Source organism: Saccopteryx bilineata, chromosome 7 (assembly GCF_036850765.1).
Source record: "Saccopteryx bilineata isolate mSacBil1 chromosome 7, mSacBil1_pri_phased_curated, whole genome shotgun sequence".
Taxonomy (NCBI): Eukaryota; Metazoa; Chordata; class Mammalia; order Chiroptera; family Emballonuridae; genus Saccopteryx; species Saccopteryx bilineata.
In genome coordinates, this window is record NC_089496.1 from 73,803,195 (window position 1) to 73,822,978 (window position 19,784).

Sequence of the window (19,784 nt, forward strand, 5' to 3'; positions counted from 1 at the left end):
TTTAAATGATGGAATTAAAAATATAGAAATAATAGGAAATTTATTTAGAAATATTCCTGTATTGGCCCACACTTCAAAGGGGAGAAAGGATATCCTCAGGCTACAACCCTAACCTTGAGAGGACAACATGGCAGGTAACTCACAAGACCAGGTGCCAGAGGGCTGGACTCTGACCTGGCTCTGCTGGCCATCCAGATGGACGATTGTCTCCCTTTCTGCTTCTGTCCTACTCTGTAAACCGAGGGACTTTCCCCAGGTGATGGCTGAGCTCGGACAGCCCGAAACTCCTCATCCCCGTTTCTGAGACAGAGAGGCTGGCCGGATGAGCTATGGGTGTGACCTGATTTGGTGATTCTTGTGATCTGAATCTCTTCCACATGTCTGGTGTCAGCCCAGTGCGGAGCGGGAGGGAGAGCGGGCAATCCGATACCTCCGGGAAGTCCAGTGCTCTGTTGCTGCTAAAATTAGAACCAGGCAGCAGCTGAGATCAAGGCCGTTCCTTTCCCAGTTTCCCAGCCCCGGTGAGCTCACTTCTCCCTCCACCCTGCCCCTGCAGAGGCACTCAGCAGTTCCAGAAGACCCCCAGCTCAGAGAGAGGAAGCTGAAGGAGCGGTCTTATCTCACAGAGACCTGGACCCTTTTAGACAGAGACTCGGAGTAGGAAAAAGGAGAAAAAAAAATGAATCAAAGGAGGGAAAGGAAGAAGGAAGGAGACAAGAACAAGGGAAGAGAAGTAACTTGAATGGAAGATCCTGTTGGTCTATCCTTACCCTCTGCTGCTGTGTGTACCCACTGGCTTCCACAAAGATAGGAGTGCATACATCCTTGTTTTTATGAATGTTGGTCAAATAAGTTTGTAAATATGATATATATGTTTGCTCGCTTATAGTTTGCATTGGGTGTGAGGGACAGACTGTAAGCAGGCAGGGTCGTAGTCTTAAAACTAAGCCTTTCCCACCCTTTTAATACTAAGATCTTTTCAAAACTAAGCTTTTCCCCACACCCTTGACTATTGCATGATGTGGGGTGGTGCACTTTCATGAGGAATCCCATTATGCCTCAGATAAGTGACTTTTTTTTTTTTTCAGAGACAGAGAGAGAGAGTCAGAGAGAGGGATAGACAGGGACAGACAGACAGAAACGGAGAGAGATGAGAAGCATCAATCATCAGTTTTTCGTTGCGACACCTTAGTTGTTCATTGATTGCTTTCTCATATGTGCTTTGACTGTGGGCCAGTGACCTTGGGTCCAATCTGGTGAGCCTTGCTCAAATCAGATGAGCCCGTGCTCAAGCTGGCGACCTCGGGGTCTCGAACCTGGGTCCTCTGCATCCCAGTCCAACGCTCTATCCACTGCGCCACCGCCTGGTCAGGCAGATAAGTGACTTTGTATCAGAGACTTCCTTGTTTGTATATTGGATTAAAGGTTTTGATTTCTACACTATAAAATGGGGCAGAGGTGCCCATGCAGGAGAAGAGCAAAGTAAGGCCACGTGGAGGAGAGGAGAAGCAGCCAAGGTGGCAGAGAACTGAAGGAGAGGGTAGTTTGTGCAGAGAGAAGGAGATGGGGAACAGAGGTGAATAAGGCTGGTGAGCTAGAAACCTTTGATTCTAGGAAACTCGTATAAGTCAGTGGCTTTGGGAGCCCTGAATGGAAAGGAAAGTGTTTTCCCACTGTGTGTATTTCTTGCCCTCTGGGTGCAAGCTAGGATAAAAGCTAATGGCCCACTAGTTCTTGGCTCCGTTGTTTCATTACCGTCTGTCCTAATCAGATGGGAACCTGCATTGAGAAGGAGAAGGAATCACAGGCGGCTGTGATGGTGGCCGCGGCTACTGGCCTTACAAGGAAAAACTCTAAAAAGTGAAATGATGATATTTCCTCATCACATACAGGCAGAACTTGATTGATTGCACTTCACAGATTCTGTTTCCATCAACATTGAGGCAAGATCTTCCACCAGCAAAAAGATAACTCGCTCAAAGCTCAGAAGATGGTTAGCATGTGTTAGCAATAAAGCATTTTCCACTAAGGTGTGTACATTTTTTGACACAATGCGATTGCACACATAACATACTATAGTATAGTGTAAGCATAACTATATGCACTGAGAAACCAAATAATTTGAGTGACCTGCTTTATTGCAAAAGTCACTTGATCGCGGTGCTCCGGAACTGAACCCATAGCATCTCTGATGTGTGCCTGTATTTGGCCGGTGGCTCGCACCTGAGTGCAGGCCAGAAGCAGGCCCTGGGGCTGGCCTTGAATTCTAGCTGTGTTACAGACAGATTTACCAGGATCTTGAGGAGTTCACCTCATTTCTGCCTCATTCTCTCTATCAGCAACGGAGAGCTCTGAGTGGCACGGTATTGGGAAGATGATGTAAAGTGAATTATATGAGAGCACTGTGGAGGTGCCCGTGCAGGCTGGCCACAGGTCCAGCTGGAAGCATCTGTAGGCGATTTTCTGGTCTGGCTGGTTTTGGTCGATCTGCTTCTGGGACTCTTAGTTCATGTGGGTCTCTATTCCTGAAGCTGCCCCAACAGTGGTTTTTATCCTGTATTTTCCCAGTCGTACTCAAGGTTTGCATGCGGAGGGCAGAACAGAGGTGCATCTGGCTGTCCCTTCCCTTTCTGGTTGGCACTGGCAGCTGGTGGCTTATGAGCAGCCTTCCCCTGGCCCTGTAGCAGCCAAGCCCTCGTGCCATTTGTCTGCTGAGGGGACAGGTTGCCCGCAGAGCCGTGCAGATCAAGCGCAAGATCGCATGCAGAGTGCCTGACATGGCGGTGGACACAGAGTAGATGCTGGAGGTGACAGCTCTTCAGTAGGATGACTTAGGAAGAGTTTTTAAAAAGCCATGTCATCAATCAGTTAATTAATTCGATGCTCTGGACTTTTCAGCTGATAGAAAACGTATCTAATTTCTTTTGGGAAAATACATGTTGCAATTTTGTACCTGACTGCTGAGCAGTCATACCCGTAATTCCATTCTTATCGTTGTCGCTGTTAGTGGGAGTAATAACGTACTGACCGTGCGAGGGGGAGGGTGCAGCAGGTCCCAGCGTCCCTTCCTCGGGGACAGGATGGGGTGTGCTTGCTCACGGCTCCCCAGTGGCTCTCACCGTGGGTCTGGCGCCCGCACTTCAGGCTCAGTTTGCAGTGACTCTTCAGTCTTATCACCTGGATGCCGCTGAACGGGACTTGAAGGAAGTGCCGCCCAGAACTCCCACCCTGGAGCTGCCCAGAACAGAGCGACAGCACATGGAGAAGAGGCGTGGCATTCCTCTTCCCTCTGGGCCTCCTGGCTGTCCCTGCCTTAGACATCTCCATGCTGTCTTTCTGACCTCGCCTATCCGGTGGCACGGGAAGTCTGTCTTTGCCAATGTCGTGATGTCTGTGGTGGCCACGGTGACCAGGAGGTCTTTATCCTGAGGTCTCACTGGAGTCAGATATACTGAGAGACTGGCTCTTCTTCTCAACCAGAAATATTCTCAGAGGGAGCCAAGCGAGCGAGCTGGCATTCCAGGAGGTGCTGTGAGAGCTGTGGGCACGAAAAGGAAAGAGAAGAATCCTCCTAGACATACAAATCTCAAGCTAAAAACCATGGGCATACCTGCGCAGCTGCCTCTCAGCGAGGCTGTGTTTGTGAGGCCCTGAAGGACAGCGCTCCCCTTCACGTGTGGAGACAAAACTTAGAGCTGAGCTGTGAGCCCTTGGGCTTAAGTTTCTTTCTGTGAGCCTCAGTCCCTCTCATCATCAGGCGAGAGTTACTATGGTCAGACCCCACCTTTCTTTCCTGCCTCTGAAACTCACAGGTGGATGCCCCAAGGCACACGCTGGTTCGGCCCCGCCTGAGGCAGGGACCCGGCATCCTCGTCTGTCGTCTTGGTGGCCCCAGCACCTGTTCCCTCAGCTCTGGGGCCTGGTGCTGTTGCCACAAGCTGTGTCTCTTCCCCAGCCTCTTTCATGGCCTGTCACGCCATCTGTGAGGCACCACATTTTTCTTGAGTCTCCTTTGATGCTCACCGGACCCGGGGAGGTCTTTCTGATGAGCAGTAGGCTCTGTGACAGCATGCAGTGCAGGCCCCTGTGGAGGGCCAGACACGGGGACAGAGAGCCCTGACCACGTCGGTGTGTATCAGCCGTCAGGGACTCTGCCCAGCGCCTTGCTCATGCCCTGCCTTGAGCTGCTGTAAGCCAACTTCCAAGATCCTTACAATGGATCTATACGTGGTTTTTGAGCTTGAATAGTAAACAAACTCACCAGCTTTTCTTTCTTCGGGCTTCTGCAGACTTCCACAGTGTAGAGAAAGCTCTGGACATGGGCCTTGTCTCATTCCCTCACAGGAACTGCCCATCTGAAGATATGTGTGTCCTTTTGCACAATGTTGGTTAGAGATGCTGCTCACTGTGTTACCTCATGTCTGTTACATAAGGACTCACTTGATAAATTTCTCCTTGAACACGGTGCCAGGAAAAATTTCTCTTTCCAGTCTGATTCCAGAGATTTGTACAGCAAGAAGAGTACGGGCCAGTGCGTTTTCCTTTCATCCAGGAAACTCAGAGATACATCCAGCCTTCACTAGAGTAAACAGTTCATCTCCATGCTGGAAACATACTGTTCTCTTTTCCTCCCACTGTCCTCTTCTGAGCTGTGGTCAGGGTCTAGAGTTTCCTTTCGCTCTTTTGGGAAAGGGGGGGAGGGTAAACCACCCGCCCCAAAATATTCATGTGTACATATACATGCATGACACAGATGGCCCCTGTCTGCCGAGTCCCTGTTCAGGCACTGGGAGCACAGCTGGTCCACTGGGGAGCTGAGCAGATGGACAAGACCTTGAAGGCAGTGCAAAATGGGGTCAGTTTGAAATCAGGGCAGAGAAAGGCTGGAGGAGTTCAGAAGAAAGGGTAACTCTGGAAGAAGATGTTAGAATGGGGAGGCTTCTTGGAAGGCAGGGAATTCTGACTGGATTGGGAAGGATGGAAGACATTTCGAAGGAAAAGGTCAAGGAGGAAGGACACGTCTGATGGAAGGAATGGTTTGAATAAAGACTTGTTTAGGAAAAAGTGAATTGCCCTCCACATTTGACCAGAACATTCAGACTTGAGTTCACTTGGCAGGTGAGACACACGCAGGAGGCAGTGGGCGCCAAGGCTATTCCTACAGTGGTGTGTACTTGTTATTCATAAACAGAACTTGGGGTTAGCATGTTCTTTTGTTCAACCATCCTGTGAAGTAGATAGAGGGAAAAGGAGGATTCATTTCTATGGGGCAGGTGCTCGGGCGACGGAGGGAGCTCTGAAGTCATGAACTCTGTTGAGGGTTGCAGCCCAGAGGTGAGAAAACCAGTTCCACAGACCCAGATCTAGAGCTTGATCCACTGGGTCAGGTCTCATCTCTGGAAATACAAGGTGAGGGGGTCTGCGGGGCCAGGCTGGTGCCGCTCGCCTTGGAGAAGAGAATCAGAATTTTGTTTTCCTCAGGGGGTGGGTGGGGGTGTTGGTGAGAAGGAAAGGGAGGAGCCAGGGAGTGTCATTTAAGGCAGCGGTTTCCCTTAACAACGCCTGCAGATGGATGAATTTCCGTGCAGCCCGGTACTCTGTTCCTTTTCTGTTACTGAAGAGGAACAATGAGGGAGTGAGGGATAAGCAGCAATGTTTATCTTTCCAGCTCTGAACTTTCAAACGCTGGAATCCCCCAGGGGTGGGAAGAGTGGGTGTGGTCACTTCCCACCATTGCAAGGCGGGAGACCCAGCCACTCAGCTGGGGAAGAGGGGGTGTGATTTCCTCCCAGATAGGAAATTTATCTCCCTAATGGGAGCCTGCACAGAGTCATCAACACTTATCTCCAGAAGCAGATGACCAGAGAGAAGCCCTGCCCAGTGCTTTACCCCTAAGGGACTGAGTTAGCCAAAGGAGGGAGAGTAAGGATCGCCAGCTAAGGACCATAACCAGGAGAGCACCTGCTACCATTTGTGTGTTAAAGAATTCTGTCCACCGGACTTCCAGTGCTGACCCAGGACCCTCAGGGGAATCCCAGCTGCCCCTTGCAGGAGGCTACATGAGATGGAACTGCAGGAGCACAAAGGGGGGTTTGGTCCTTGCTTCAGAAGGAGTCCAGCGTTCTGGCATGAACATCTCAGCCCTTAGAATCAGGCTCTGGAAATTCCAAGAGCTCCACAAATAGCCCAACCTGCAGGGCTGTTTGTTGAAAGGAAGCACCCTCTTAGCACAAGCAGAACATTATAGCAGGAAGGAAGCCCCACCCCTTTTACAGCTGAGGAAACTGAACGCCAGAGGCCAAATATACTCACACTTATTAATGATATCATTTCAAATTTCCTAAACCCTTACTTTTAAAAAACCTATTTTATTAGACATGAAGTTAAGCAAATCACCTTCCATCTCCCTCCTCATGTCTGTCATATTTCTAAAGTTTTTTTTTTCATTTTAATTACACAAATAATGAACTTTTTTGCATCTATTTTGTCATCTATGAAATGAGGGTAATCTTTAGCTCATAAAAGTGTCAGAGTTAAAGTAAATAAGGCAATGAGGATAAAACATTTAAAACAGTTTGCAAATGTTCAATAAAAGTCATATAAAAGAAAATTTCCATTTCAAATTTCTTTAACCTCTCCCTGCCTCCCACATTTTGGGCATGGCCTTGGATTTTTAGAAATTTATATTTAATTACAATTGTCATACAATATTATATTAGTTTCAGTTGTATACCATAGAAATTAAACATTTATATACCTTGCAAAATGATCACCATAATGTCTATTACCCATCTGTCATTGTACATAGTTATTATATAATTGACTCTAATCTGTGGCTTTTAATAAAGTTTAAAGCTCATTATTATTTTTCTTCAAGAATTATTTAGCAGTGCATTACTTTGTCACTACATTAATAATATTTCACTTTAGTTTCATGTTAAATTATGTCAATACTTACATAATATGCATATTTTCAGTATTTATATAATAAGTCCTTTTATAATACAGCCTCCCTATGATTGAGTTGTTAAGCTTGATATATAGCCCAATTACATAATATTTATAAGTAAAGGTGTATGAGAAATGTCGTCAGAGCTGACGGGTTTAATCAATGCCTTTCTGTTGCTTTCACTCATGAACAACAACGTGCTGGGTTTTGAAATCTTGCTTTGCAGCCTTCTCAGAGTTTTATTGCCTCAGTGATTATGGGCATCTTCCTTTACCCTTGAAATTAAAGAAAAAAAGCCTCCACTTTTTTTTTTTTTTTTTTTTGTATTTTTCTGAAGCTGGAAACGGGGAGAGACAGTCAGACAGACTCCCGCATGCGCTCGACCGGGATCCACCCAGCGCGCCCACCAGGGGCGACGCTCTGCCCACCAGAGGGCGATGCTCTGCCCCTCTGGGGCGTCGCTCTGCCGCGACCAGAGCCACTCTAGCGCCTGGGGCAGAGGCCAAGGAGCCATCCCCAGCGCCCGGGCCATCTTTGCTCCAATAGAGCCTTGGCTGCGGGAGGGGAAGAGAGAGACAGAGAGGAAGGAGGGGGGGTGGAGAAGCAAATGGGCGCTTCTCCTATGTGCCCTGGCCGGGAATCGAACCTGGGTCCCCTGCACGCCAGGCTGACGCTCTACCGCTGAGCCAACCGGCCAGGGCCTAGCCTCCACTTTTTATCTCTGAGGAATTCTCATTCTTAACAAAAAGAGGTTTAACTTGGCCCAGCGTTTTCTCTCCAAATGTGCGTTTGTGGAATCCCTGGATACCCGGCTGATTTGTCTTCCTGAGTGCAGGCAGCACCTTCTTTCGGTTCCCCACGGTAGAGGGCCAGCCAGTGGGCCAGCCAGTGGAGTCCGAGTTACTAGTTCAGGGCTGTGGCCACCAGCGTGGTGGGCTCGAGGGAGTTTAGAGGATCTTTACATCTGTGTGCTTTGTTTTTCACAAGGCTACTTTACTGGGGCAAACTTTCCATATCAAACTGCTGAGCATTTCAGCCCTCCTTTTGTGAATGGGTCTGGCCAGGTTTGGTAGCCAAAACAGTCAACAACCTGCCCTGACCAATCAGAAAGAAGCAGAGGTAGTAGAGGGCGGAGGCTGAGGGATCTCCCCCCTACTTCTTGTGCCAAATATTTCTCCTTAATTATTGAATAATGATGGTGATGGTGGGGTGATGTCTGGGTGACCTGAGAAGGAGGGCTGGGGAAGCCATTATAGCAGAAGGACACTTAGCCAGTTTGGGGACAAGAGCTCTTTGCCAGGCAGTGTGGAAACATAGCCATACATTCAAACCAGAACAGCCGTGCCAGTACTTGTCCAGCCTGATTCCTCTGGTGTGTCGCCCCAGGTTCTCCGTTAGTGCGCCTGCTTGCTTGGGATCCCGGATGGGATGCTTTGCCAGTGCTGCTTGGACACGTGCAGGGTCGTCCCCCGGAGCTCAGAGTAAGGACAATGATGGCACCTTCTCCAGGAATCTGAGCATGTGCCTGACCAACTGACCTCGCCACCCTGCTGCAGACTGCGCCTCTGCCCTCTGCCAAGGTGAAAGGTGTGGTTGCAAGGGTATTTTGGGGGCTAGCAAGTGCTAGTTGGACGTTCAGTTGAGATTGGCATTTAATTGTTACTGAATCATACCTCAGAACTGAGCCAAAGAAGGGCTCTATCACACGGCAGCCAAGCTGTCAGGGAAGCGGTGCCAAGAAGTATGAAATTCTTCGGCACAGACAGCAGTGGTGCGCAGAATGCTCTCACACAGCGAGAGGATCAGGAAAACGGGGGCCTTGAGCTTGGCGCGAGCTGCGGGTGAGGCTTGGGTCCGAGAAGGCGCTGGGACAGGGCCACAGCCAAGTCCTCTAGGTCAGTCCCTGCACAAGACCTCTTGCCCCCAGTGTCTCTGCAGAGTGTTATATAAACCCAACGTGGAACAGGCTCACAGCAAACATTTGGATAGCTTGTGGAGAGGGCAGCCCAGTGTTTTGGGCAGGCAAACCCAAAGGGACACTGGCTTGGCTTGCAGACCTCAAGGTAGACTGACAAGGTAGGACAGGTGATGGGCAAGAAACACAGTTGGTGTCGGATCCTTAACGCGGGCATTAATTGAGAAGAGAACATTTGAGGTATGAAGAAGGAGTTGCTGAGAGTTTGCCAGACAGACCCTTAGGGAGGTGGTTAGGTTGAAGGGCCAAATATCTCAGTCCACTTCAGGAGTGGGAGTTGGAGGAGGGGCAGAGGAAGCCCGTCCGATGCTGTTGATGCTGGTGGAGGTTCTGACGCGGGCCTAGCACTCTTCAGATCCACTGACTCATTTACCTGCTGCTTGGCAGCATTACTGTCCCCATTGTACAGATGAGAAAAAAGGCAGAGAGGGGGTAAAAAACCTGTTAAAGTCACAAAGTCACAGAGCTAAGAAGGGGTGGGGCCGGTTGTCACATTCTATTTCACTGGGAAGAACGGACAGTCAGGAGTTGTTTTTTTTTTTTTTTTTTTTTTTTACAGAGCAGAGAAAATAGCGGTAGGATTCAGCATGAAAGACAGGGATTGGCTCCGCCAATGCTGATGGGATGTCTGTCCATAGACAGGAGCTTTCAGCCAACTTCCTCCTCCCGTTATTCCCTCTCCCGCTGATGCCATAGAGCTGGCTGGCAGCCAGAAGGCTGTGGGCATGGGGGGTGGCATGGCTTTGTGGACCCTGGTCAGGTCTTGCTGACTAATGTAGAAGCAAGGGCACTCTGAACCCTTAGTGAAGGAGGTGGACCCATGTTCTGATACCAGTGAGGGAAGGCTAGACGTCTGGCAAACTGAATGGAAGCAGTGGAGATACTTGTCAGGCAGAGCCGGGCCTTGTTCTGTGGAAGGTAATTGTTGCCTGTTTCCCGGTAAGAACTGACAGGGAAGGTGCATGTTTGGTGGACCTGGACATAGTGGGCACGGTTGTGTATGGGTCTGGGAAGAGTGGCTGAGTGCAGACTTTTCTGGAAATTCTGCTGCTGCCAACAGGCGAGGGTGGGGGGTGTCTGGTTCAACCCTACTGCCAACTCATGATTTGTGTGCCAGCTAGTGTGTGGGGTCAGACAGGAGTCCTGGACAGTGGGGACTGGGGGTAGGATGAGGGTACAAGGTTAGGGAGCTCTACCCGGGGCAGTGGAGTCTCAGGACATGGAAGAACACAGAAAGGGATGCTAGAAGCTGCAAGGAAGGTGTTCTCCCCTACAAACCGGCCTGAGGCTGTGCCAAGAGCAGGCAGCACCCATGAGTGACAAGGCATACTTCTGACCTTCTGTGGAATGTTCTGGAATGATTGCCTTTGGAGAGTACATACTGAGGAACCATATAAAGGAATTCTTCCTAAATGTCTTATATCTAAGTCTTATACATTTTCAATCTGGAAGTTAGGAGAAGTTAAAACATATTGAGAGGAATCTTTTCATTATGTCCCCAAATCATGAGCTAGTAAGGACTTAATGGTTTTTAATGTTAAAGGTTTAAGGATTTTCAGAGGGTAGAAAGTCCCAGGAGCCCCAGGGGAGGGGCCTGGGGATGTCGTTGAGGGAGATGGCCATTGAGATGGTCTGGATGGATGAGTAGAAGTTATATGGAGAATTGTCTTGAGTAAGAAAATTCAAATAGAGGAAACATCAAGGGCCGTAAAAGCATTGTCGTGGGAAACCTCAAATAATTTGACTCTCTTAGAACGTAATGTGAAACAGTACTATTTACAGGAGAGGAAGCGGAGACTGTTACAAGTAGACAGTGATTTAATAGGCTTTTGACATTTGACTGGCTCTAAACCTCAATGTTTATTATCAAGAGGGATGATTCATTGTAAATTCTAGAAGCCCAACCTAACAGTTCTCTTTGGGAACAAAGACTCACTTGTAAGCTGGGGTCTCCTGTCTGAAGCCCATAGACCTTTTGTCACTGTATTATTGTCACTGTCTTCCTCGTTATAGACAAAAGCTGTACCCATATCATGCCACACGTGGGCGCAATTGCCCAATTATGGAATCAGACTCTCCCAAAGAAAGATCAGGAAAGACCTTGTCCTCACAAACTCTTTTTCTAGATAACAAATTACAAATGAGCGTGAGAAATGGCCCAACATGATTATGTAAAAGCTGCAAACATTTGCCAAATGGAGGAATCTGAGCACAAAACTGGCTCCCATTCTTGGTCCTAACTTCTGGAGCTACCAAGACATTTTATCTTTTATTCTTGCTATTGTGACACAAATCAGAACTCTAGGTGTGGAATGCTATGAGGTCAGACTTTTTCAAATATATACACATTTTAAACAATTGCATGTTCATCACAGAAAACTGATCCCACTCCCCATCAGTTATATAAATATGTATTATATACATTACATATGTAGAGTTATGCAATTATGCATGTATATGATTATATGGTACTATATATTGTGTTATATATAACACGTGCATATTTACATATAATGTACATATATATCATCACATGTTTATAAACTATTATTTTCCCCTATGAATATACACTTTTAAATGTACATTTTAAGTATACATTTTATTTTTATTTTTTAAGTATACATTTTAAATGTAAAATGGATATCTTCCATTATAAAGTCTTATGTAATTTCATTTAACAAATCATTAACTATCACTCTTTTTTTTTTAATCTTTTTTTTTTTTTTGACAGAGACAGAGAGTCAGAGAAAAGGATAGATAGGGACAGACAGGAAGGGAGAGAGATGAGAAGCATCAATTCTTTTTTTTTGTTGCAGCACTTTAGTTGTTCATTGATTGCTTTCTCATATGTGCCTTGAACATGGAGCTAAAGCAGACCGAGTAACCCCTTGTTCAAACCAGCGACCTTGGGTCCAAGCTGGTGAGCTTTGCTCAAACCAGATGAAGCCAAGCTGGTGACCTCGGAGTCTTGATCCTGGGTCTTCCGTATTCCAGTGTGATGCTCTATCCATTGCACCACCGCCTGGTCAGGCTAAATATCACTCTTATATCATGACTTTAATAGCTGCACAGCCATCCAAAGTATAAATGCTTTGTCATTTACTGAAACAACCCATTTTTGGTGTTTTGTTTTGGTTCTTTATAGTTTTTTTTTGTTAAAGTAAACATCTCCATGGTATAATATCCTTGAAATAGAATTTAGAGGCATACTCATTTTTAAGGCTTTTGATAATGTGAGGCAAAATTGTTCCCCAGAGTCACCGGTTCCATATTCTATCTCAGTGGCAGCAGGTAAGAGGGCTTCCCACACATTTATCAGGGTTTGATAAACATACTATCCTGGCCCTCATTGAAGCCACAGCCTAGTGGAGCTCACAGGAGTCCCTAGAAGGGTATTTGAAGGAGAAACTTAGTAACTCAAGGATTGTCTTGTGTATAATTTTCCTCTCATTTCTTGGAGAGTGTCATAGTGTGATGTAGGTACCTCTGGATTTGAAATCAGAGTGGCACCGGCTTTATCCTTCTGGGCAGTTCAGGTCACCCTCCTGGGACACAGATGTCACCTCAAGAGAGAGGAGAATGGTACCTCTGTAGATAATTAACTTCCAGTGTGAAATTTTTCTCTGTATCAAAAAGTCCTAATATTAAGCACTGCTACTTTACTCTCTATTTGTGAATTATGTGTTGAAGATATGCTGCACTTTCCAGTTTCTTACTGGAAACCTTATTATTATTTTTATTTATTCATTTTAGAGAGGGGGGAGAGAGAGAAAGGGGGGAGGAGCAGGAAGCATCAACTTTGCCTCACATTATCATACGTGCCTTGACCAGACAAGTGCAGGTTTCGAACCGGCAACCTCAGCATTTCCAGGTCGATGCTTTATCCACTGCGCCACCACAGGTCAGGCTACTGGGACCCTTATGATCAAACATGATTAGGAGTCCTGGCTTTTCTCTCCCGCTCTGACAACACTAGCTGCCTGATCTTAGCCACTTCTCCCCTGGCTGGGTCTTTGTTTTCCTACTTGCAAAATGAAATATCCCTTGAACTCGTGAGCCTTGTACACAGAAACCTACTTGGCCAAGCCACTCTTGATGTGTATTTTTTCAGAATAACAGGGAACAGTATCTACTGAGTGTGTGCTGTGTCCTAGGCCTGTCACATGTAACGACAGGAAGTGGGTATAATTTCCTCATTTCATAGATGGGGAAACTGAGTCACAAGTAGTTACGACATCGACCAAGGGTCGCACAGCCTGTAAGTGGTTAGTTCTGATATTTGAATGGGGATGTCTGCCTCCAGAGCCTGTATGTTAAATCACAGAGCTAGCCAAAGAACGTGGAGCTGTTTTCCAGCCTCTTGTATGGCGATGCCCAGCAGAGAGGGTGTACATACAAGTGGTGTGGCACCTGTGAATACTATGCAATACAAGGCCTTGCTTTACTGTTTGCTCTTCTTTTTCCTTTCCCTTCTCTTCCTGCAGTCTTGTGGTAGGCTCATTCTGGCTCTGATGCTAACTTGGGTGTCTCCCATGACCTCTCTGTGCTTCCGTTTCCTCATTTGCAAAATGAAGGGACACCTTGTCTTTTCCCATAAGATTAAAGGAACTAGAAAAGCTGACGGTTTGGGGAAATATGTCTTTGCATTGATACAATTCTGTGCACATCCACCCAGTATCTTAAGAATTTCCTGGAACTGGTTCTTTCTCTTTCTTTCTTTCTTTCTTTCTTTCTTTCTTTCTTTCTTTCTTTCTTTCTTTCTTTCTTTCTCTCTCTCTCTCTCTTTCTCTTCCCTCCCTCCCTCCCTCCCTCCCTCCCTCCCTCCCTCCCTTCCTTCCTTCTTTCCATCCTTTTTCTTTTTTCTTTTTTTTTCCTTTGGCCTGTTGTACTATAAGTGTTTGGGTGATTGCCTTGCTTTTAGATGCTTTTGTAATTACTGGCTTTAAGATTATAGAAAAATAAGAGAAATGAACCCACATGGGTTTACCCTTGTTGCATTCTGAGTCTTGCCCTTGATGTGTGAAATGCTTCTGTTTATATCTTTCTGAAGCCGTAAAGGCTAGAACTTTATTCTGACCAGGATAATGAAATTAATGGGTCATTGGTAGACAGAAGAGGGATCCCTTGGGTAGGGACCAGTGAGGGCTGGGAAGTAAAAAAGCCTTGGCCTGAGAGGCAGTGACATCGATTCTAGCCACTGTTCTTTTCCTGAAGAGCTTGTATTAATAGTACTGTGGAGTTGACTTGCGCTCTCAATTTTCTTTCCTGTAAAACTCGATTAGTAGTCTCCATACTGTGCTCTGCAGACACTTAGGGTCCTCTAGTGGGGCAAAGTGGGCATTTGGGGGCTCACCATTTGAGTCAACCATAAGATGACCCATTTTTATCTGCTTGTTTTATGTGATTGAGTTCTGTCTTGCTTTTGTTGGAAAAGAGGGCTGCCTTACTTAAAATGGGGGGAAAATGTTTGAAATCAATTTCTGGTGATTATTCTTATAATCTAAGTATCAGAGAGCTTCCTGCTCTGAAGAGATGGTTGGAGGCCCCATCTTCATGCTTTAGGAAGTCCAAAGTCCTCTCCAGCAGGCTCCTGTTCTCCTGGTCACCCTGCTGCGGGGTGTCAGCCGCTTCGCCTGAATGCAGAATGCAGGCCCGATGGGACACACGCTTTATTCCTGCTCCTAGGCAGGGCCATTTGGCTCTTTCTAACTCCTGCTGCCACACCCTGTCCTGGGTCCACTTGACATTTCCAAACCACCAGGGAGCTGGGTAGAACAGATCGGCTTCCTTTTAATAGGGTGCACCTTCCTCAGAAGTCAGTGGGATTGTACATAGAGGGATATTTCTTCCGCTGTCAGAACTGTAGAGTGTATATGAGCACATTACCCATGAGGTCAGCACATTACCCATGAGGTCAGCTTCGATGGAGGGGCCTGAGATGGATCGCAAGAGTAAAATGGATATCCAAGGGCGATAAGGAGGGACTGAGAGGGCTTAGCCTCCGTCTGTCCCTGGGGCGGATGCTGGGCTCTGGAGATGTGCCTGGCCCGGGAGAATCCGAGTGCATTGCTGGTGGTCTTCGCCACCAGTTTCTTGGCATCATTTGGAGAGCTCTCCTCTGCACTGCCCCATTGGCACCACGCCTCTCGTGAGTAATTTCTTGTTCAGAGTTGTTGCCTCTTTCTGACTCTTCCTAGAGGGAGGGTCCGTGATTCTCTTATCTCTCCCTGCTGAGCACGCTGCTTGCTGCACAGTGAATCATGGTTAAATGAGCAATCAAATAGTCATTTTTCAGAAGCTGACGATATCAACTTTGGTTCTTTTCTCATTCATTGCTCCCTCTCCATTCCCACTGCTTTGCTCAGGCACACCCATCACCTCTTCAGGCCCTCTCTTAGCTGGGCTCTTTCCCCCGCCCCTTGCCTGCCTGCCTGCCTGCCTGCCTGAGATTCAGGCCACAGCCTATAGCCCCAGAAAACTTCACTTACCTCTGCTCTGCCTTTTGTCAGTTTCCTCTTCAGAAACTGTCATGGCTCTGCTCCTTACAGAAGGAAATGCATAGTCCTCACCTTGGCACAGGCCCTTCACTGTCTCCTCCCCACTCTCTCAATGCCCTGCTCACTCTCTGTTTTTCCTTCTTCTTTTTTCTAAGTGAGAGGAAGGGAGATAGACTCCTGCATGCGCCCCAACTGGGATCCACCTCGTGAGCCCTGTCTGGGACTGATGCTCTGCCTATCTGGGGCAATGCTTGCAATCAAACTATTTTTAGTGCCTTAGGTGGAGAGTCCATGAAGGCATCCTCAACACCGGGCCAATGCGCTAAAACCAATCGAGTCATGGCTGTGGGAGGGGAAGAGAGACAGAGAGAAAGGGAGGGGAAGAGAAGCGAGGCAGATGATTGCTTCTCCTATGTGCCCTGACCAGGAATCAAACTGGGACTTCTATACATTCTGGGCTGATGCTCTACCACTGAGCCCTGCTCTCTATTCTAGCCCTCGAGATAATCCTGGCGTTCTTACTTCCTGGCCCTGCCTCATCCTGCTTCCTCTGTCTGGAAAGTACGTACCTCAGCTCTTCTATCTGTATGTCCAAAGCCTACCCGCTTTTCATATTATGTCACGTAATCTCTGTCATTGTTCCTTCAAACATAGCTCCTACAAAATGATCCTTTAAAAAAAAGGATTCTGCCCTGGCTGGGTAGCTCAGCTGGTTAGAACATTGTTCCAATATGCCGTGGTTGTGGGTTTGATCCCTGGTCAGGGCACATACAAGAATCAACTAATGGCCTGACCTGTGGTGGCTCAGTGGATAAAGCGTCGACCTGGAATGCTGAGGTCGCAGGTTCAAAACCCTGGGCTTGCCTGGTCAAGGCACATATGGGAGTTGATGCTTCCTGCTCCTCCCTTCTCTCTCTCTCTCTTTCTCTCTCTCTCATTCTCTCTCTCCTGTCTAAAATGAATAAATAAAGTCTTAAAAAAAATTTAAAAAAAAAAAAAAAAAAAAAAAAAAAAAAGAATCAACTAATGAGTGCATAAATACGTGGATCAACAAATTGATATTTCTCTCTCTTTCTCTCTCTTACTCCTTTCCTTCTTCTCTCTCTAAAAACAATAATCAATAAAAAATTAAAAAAGAAAGAAAAGGACTCCATGTTAAACTCAGCAGGGGCTATGCTATATGCACTACCATTATTTTGTAGGGTTCTAGCGTGTGCCCTGATGTTCAAGGCCTTCAGTAGGAAGTCTGTTTAACCCAGCGTGTCTCAAATGTACTGACAACAGAACTCTTTCCCACTTCATCACGATGGACATATCACAGACTATTTTGGAAATGCTTCCTAGAGAATTATCAGTCAAGTTATCCTTACCTTATTTTGTCAGTGAAGATGTGGAGACTGAGAGACAGAAACGCTTGCACAAGCTCAGTGAAGGAGCTTCACCCCCTCTTTTTTCTTTGTTACACTGTGATGAATGATCATATTTGCTAACCTCTGAAGACTTTAAAACTGATTTTCAGCACCCTGGAAGTTCGTGGCTTCTAAGGTTATAACTCTCATTTCTCTTTCCCAATATCTGAACTTTGTCCCACTTCTCTTTTCTAAAAAATGATTCTGTCCAAGTATTTCTTTGGCCTTTCCTGCCAGATGTTTCACAAGTAAGTAACAAAGGGCTCCAATTAAATTTTTCCAAGAGTCTCATCAAATCATGAAATTAAAGCAAGTAAGTTTTCTAGTGTATACCTGGTTTATGTCAAAATGCTAACTGCAAAGGGAAGGGATTAGTGGTTGGATTTTAAGGAGATCTTTATTGCTAAATAAGAACTAAGTGAATTACTCAGTGACTAGCAATGTATGAGTGCATTTTTGTTTTCATCTTAGCCTTGAGGGTTTCTGAGGAATGTAAATTTAAAATTTTCTGTAATTATAAGAAAATAGTCATTTTGTGATTTTTCAAAAATAAAAGTAGGCCCTGGCCGGTGGCTCAGTGAATAGAATGTTGGCCTGGCATGTGGACGTCCCAGGTTCAATTCCTGGTCAGAGCATACAGGAGAAGCAGCCATTTGCTTCTCTTCCTCTCCTTCTTCCCCATCTTCCCCCCTCCCCGACCCCCTGCAGCCAGTGGTGGCTCAATTGGTTCAAGTGTTGGTCCTGGGCACTGAGGATAGCTCAGTTGTTCCAAATGCATCAGCCTCAGGCACCAAAAATAGCTCAGTTACTTCAAGCATCAGCCCCAGATGGGGATTGCCGGGTGAATCCCAGTGTGGGTGTATGTGGGAATCTGTCCCACTATTTCCCCTCTGCTCACTTAAAGAAAAAAATTTACTAAAATATGCTTTTAAATAACTCTCTAAATATTTGTTTATAGTTTTATTAAATAACTCTCTAAATATTTGTTTATAGTTTTATTATTACCTGGATTTTATTTTCTAATTAATTAATTTATTTAGAGAGACAGAAATACCTTACTCTCTATATGTACCCTGACCAGGATTGACTCCACAACCCCTGCACACTGGGACGTGCTCCAACCAACCAAGTTATCCAGCCAGGACTATCACCTGAATTTTAAACCCACTTGTGTTGTAGGTTGTGGGATCGTTCTTTATATTACCTTGTTTGTCATAAGATTCACTTAAGGGGTCAGGGGTCCCTGCAGGCTTATAGCTTCACCCCTGAATGATGACATCAGAGTGCTTCACACTGTTGGGGAGAAGATCTCCCCTAAATAGTTCAGCCAAGGTGTCAACAGATACCTAAGCAGACAAGCAAAAAAAAAAAAAAAAAAAAAAGGCACCAGGGCAGGGAATCCATATACAGAGTTGGTACAATATGTTATCTAATGTTCAGTTTTCAAAATAAAATTGTAAGACCTACAAAGAAACAGGAAAACGTGATCTTATGCAGAAGAAAAGACAGGCTTTGAGAAGGGCCCAGATGTTGGGCTTGGCAGACAAAGACTTCAAAGCAGTTATGATAAATATGGTCAGAGGGCTAGGGAAACCATGATTAAAGGGCTTAAGGAAGATATAATGACAGATTCTCAGTAAATATAGGATATCAATAAAGAAATTATTAAAATAAAAAAGAAAGAGAAGTTCTAGAGTTGAAAAGTATAATCAAAATGAAAAATTCACTAGACAGAGTAGTAGATTTAGCTGGTGAGGAATAAATGAACAAATTTGAAGATAAGTCAGTAAAAATAATGTAATTTGAACAAAAGTGAGAAAAAAAAGAAAAATGAATACAGCCTGAGAGAAATGAGGATATTATTAAGTGCATCAACATATATGTAGTAGGAGTCCCAGGAGGAGAGGAGAGATGGAAAAGAGCAGAAAAAATATTCAAAGGAATAATAGCAACACCCAAATCTGATGAAAATAAAACCATTAATCTATATGTCCAAGATGTTCAACAGATTCCAAATAGGATTAATGTACAGAGATCACCAGACCAAATGATGAAAGACAAGGATAGAGAACATCTTGCAAGCAGCAAGAGCCAGTACAAGACACTTAAAGGGCATACAAGGGAATCTCAGTAGGATTAAGAGCTGACTTCTCTCAGCCTGACCAGTGGTGGCGCAGTGGAGAGAGCATCGACCTGGGATGCTGAGGGCCCTGGTTCAAAACCCCGAGCTCTCTAGCTAGAGCATGAGCTCACCGGCTTGAGTGTGGGCTTGTCAGCTTGAGCATGGGGTTACTGACTTGAGTGTGGGATCACATGATCCCAGGTCTCTGGCTTGAGCAAGAGGTCACTGGCTCAGCGTGAGCCCCCTGATCAAGGCACATATGAGAAGCAACCAATGAACAACTAATGTCAAGCAACTTTGAGTTGATGCTTCCCATCTCTCTCCTCCTCTCTCTCTCTCCTTTCTTGTTCCTTTCTCTTAAAAAAAAAAATAATGAAGTGCTCGCTTCGGCAGCACAAATACTAAAATTGGAACGATGCAGAGAAGATTAGCATGGCCCCTGCACAAGGATGACAGGCAAATTTGTGAAGCGTTCCCTATTTTTAAAGAAGTTTTTAAAAATGCAAAAATAAATAAAATAAAATAAGAGAGTTGACTTCTCGTTAAAGAATGGGAAGCCAGAAGGCAGGGAGATGGCATGTTTAACCTGTTAAAAGAAAAACTGGCCCTGGCCGGTTGGCTCAGCGGTGGAGCGTCGGCCTAGCGTGCGGAGGACCCGGGTTTGATTCCCGGCCGGGGCACATAGGAGAAGCGCCCATCTGCTTCTCCACCCCTCCGCCGCGCTTTCCTCTCTGTCTCTCTCTTCCCCTCCCGCAGCCGGGGCTCCATTGGAGCAAAGATGGCCCGGGCACTGGGAATGGCTCTGTGGCCTCTGCCTCAGGCGCTAGAGTGG

General features: G+C 46.1%; 1 non-coding gene across 1 annotated transcript; it reads left to right on the forward strand.

Annotated features, from left to right (window-relative positions):
• The first annotated feature begins 19,329 nt into the window (after positions 1-19,329).
• Positions 19,330-19,436, forward strand: LOC136311319 (U6 spliceosomal RNA). The gene has a single exon (XR_010726722.1). It is a non-coding gene; the product is annotated as a U6 spliceosomal RNA (small nuclear RNA).
• The last annotated feature ends 348 nt before the right edge of the window (positions 19,437-19,784 follow it).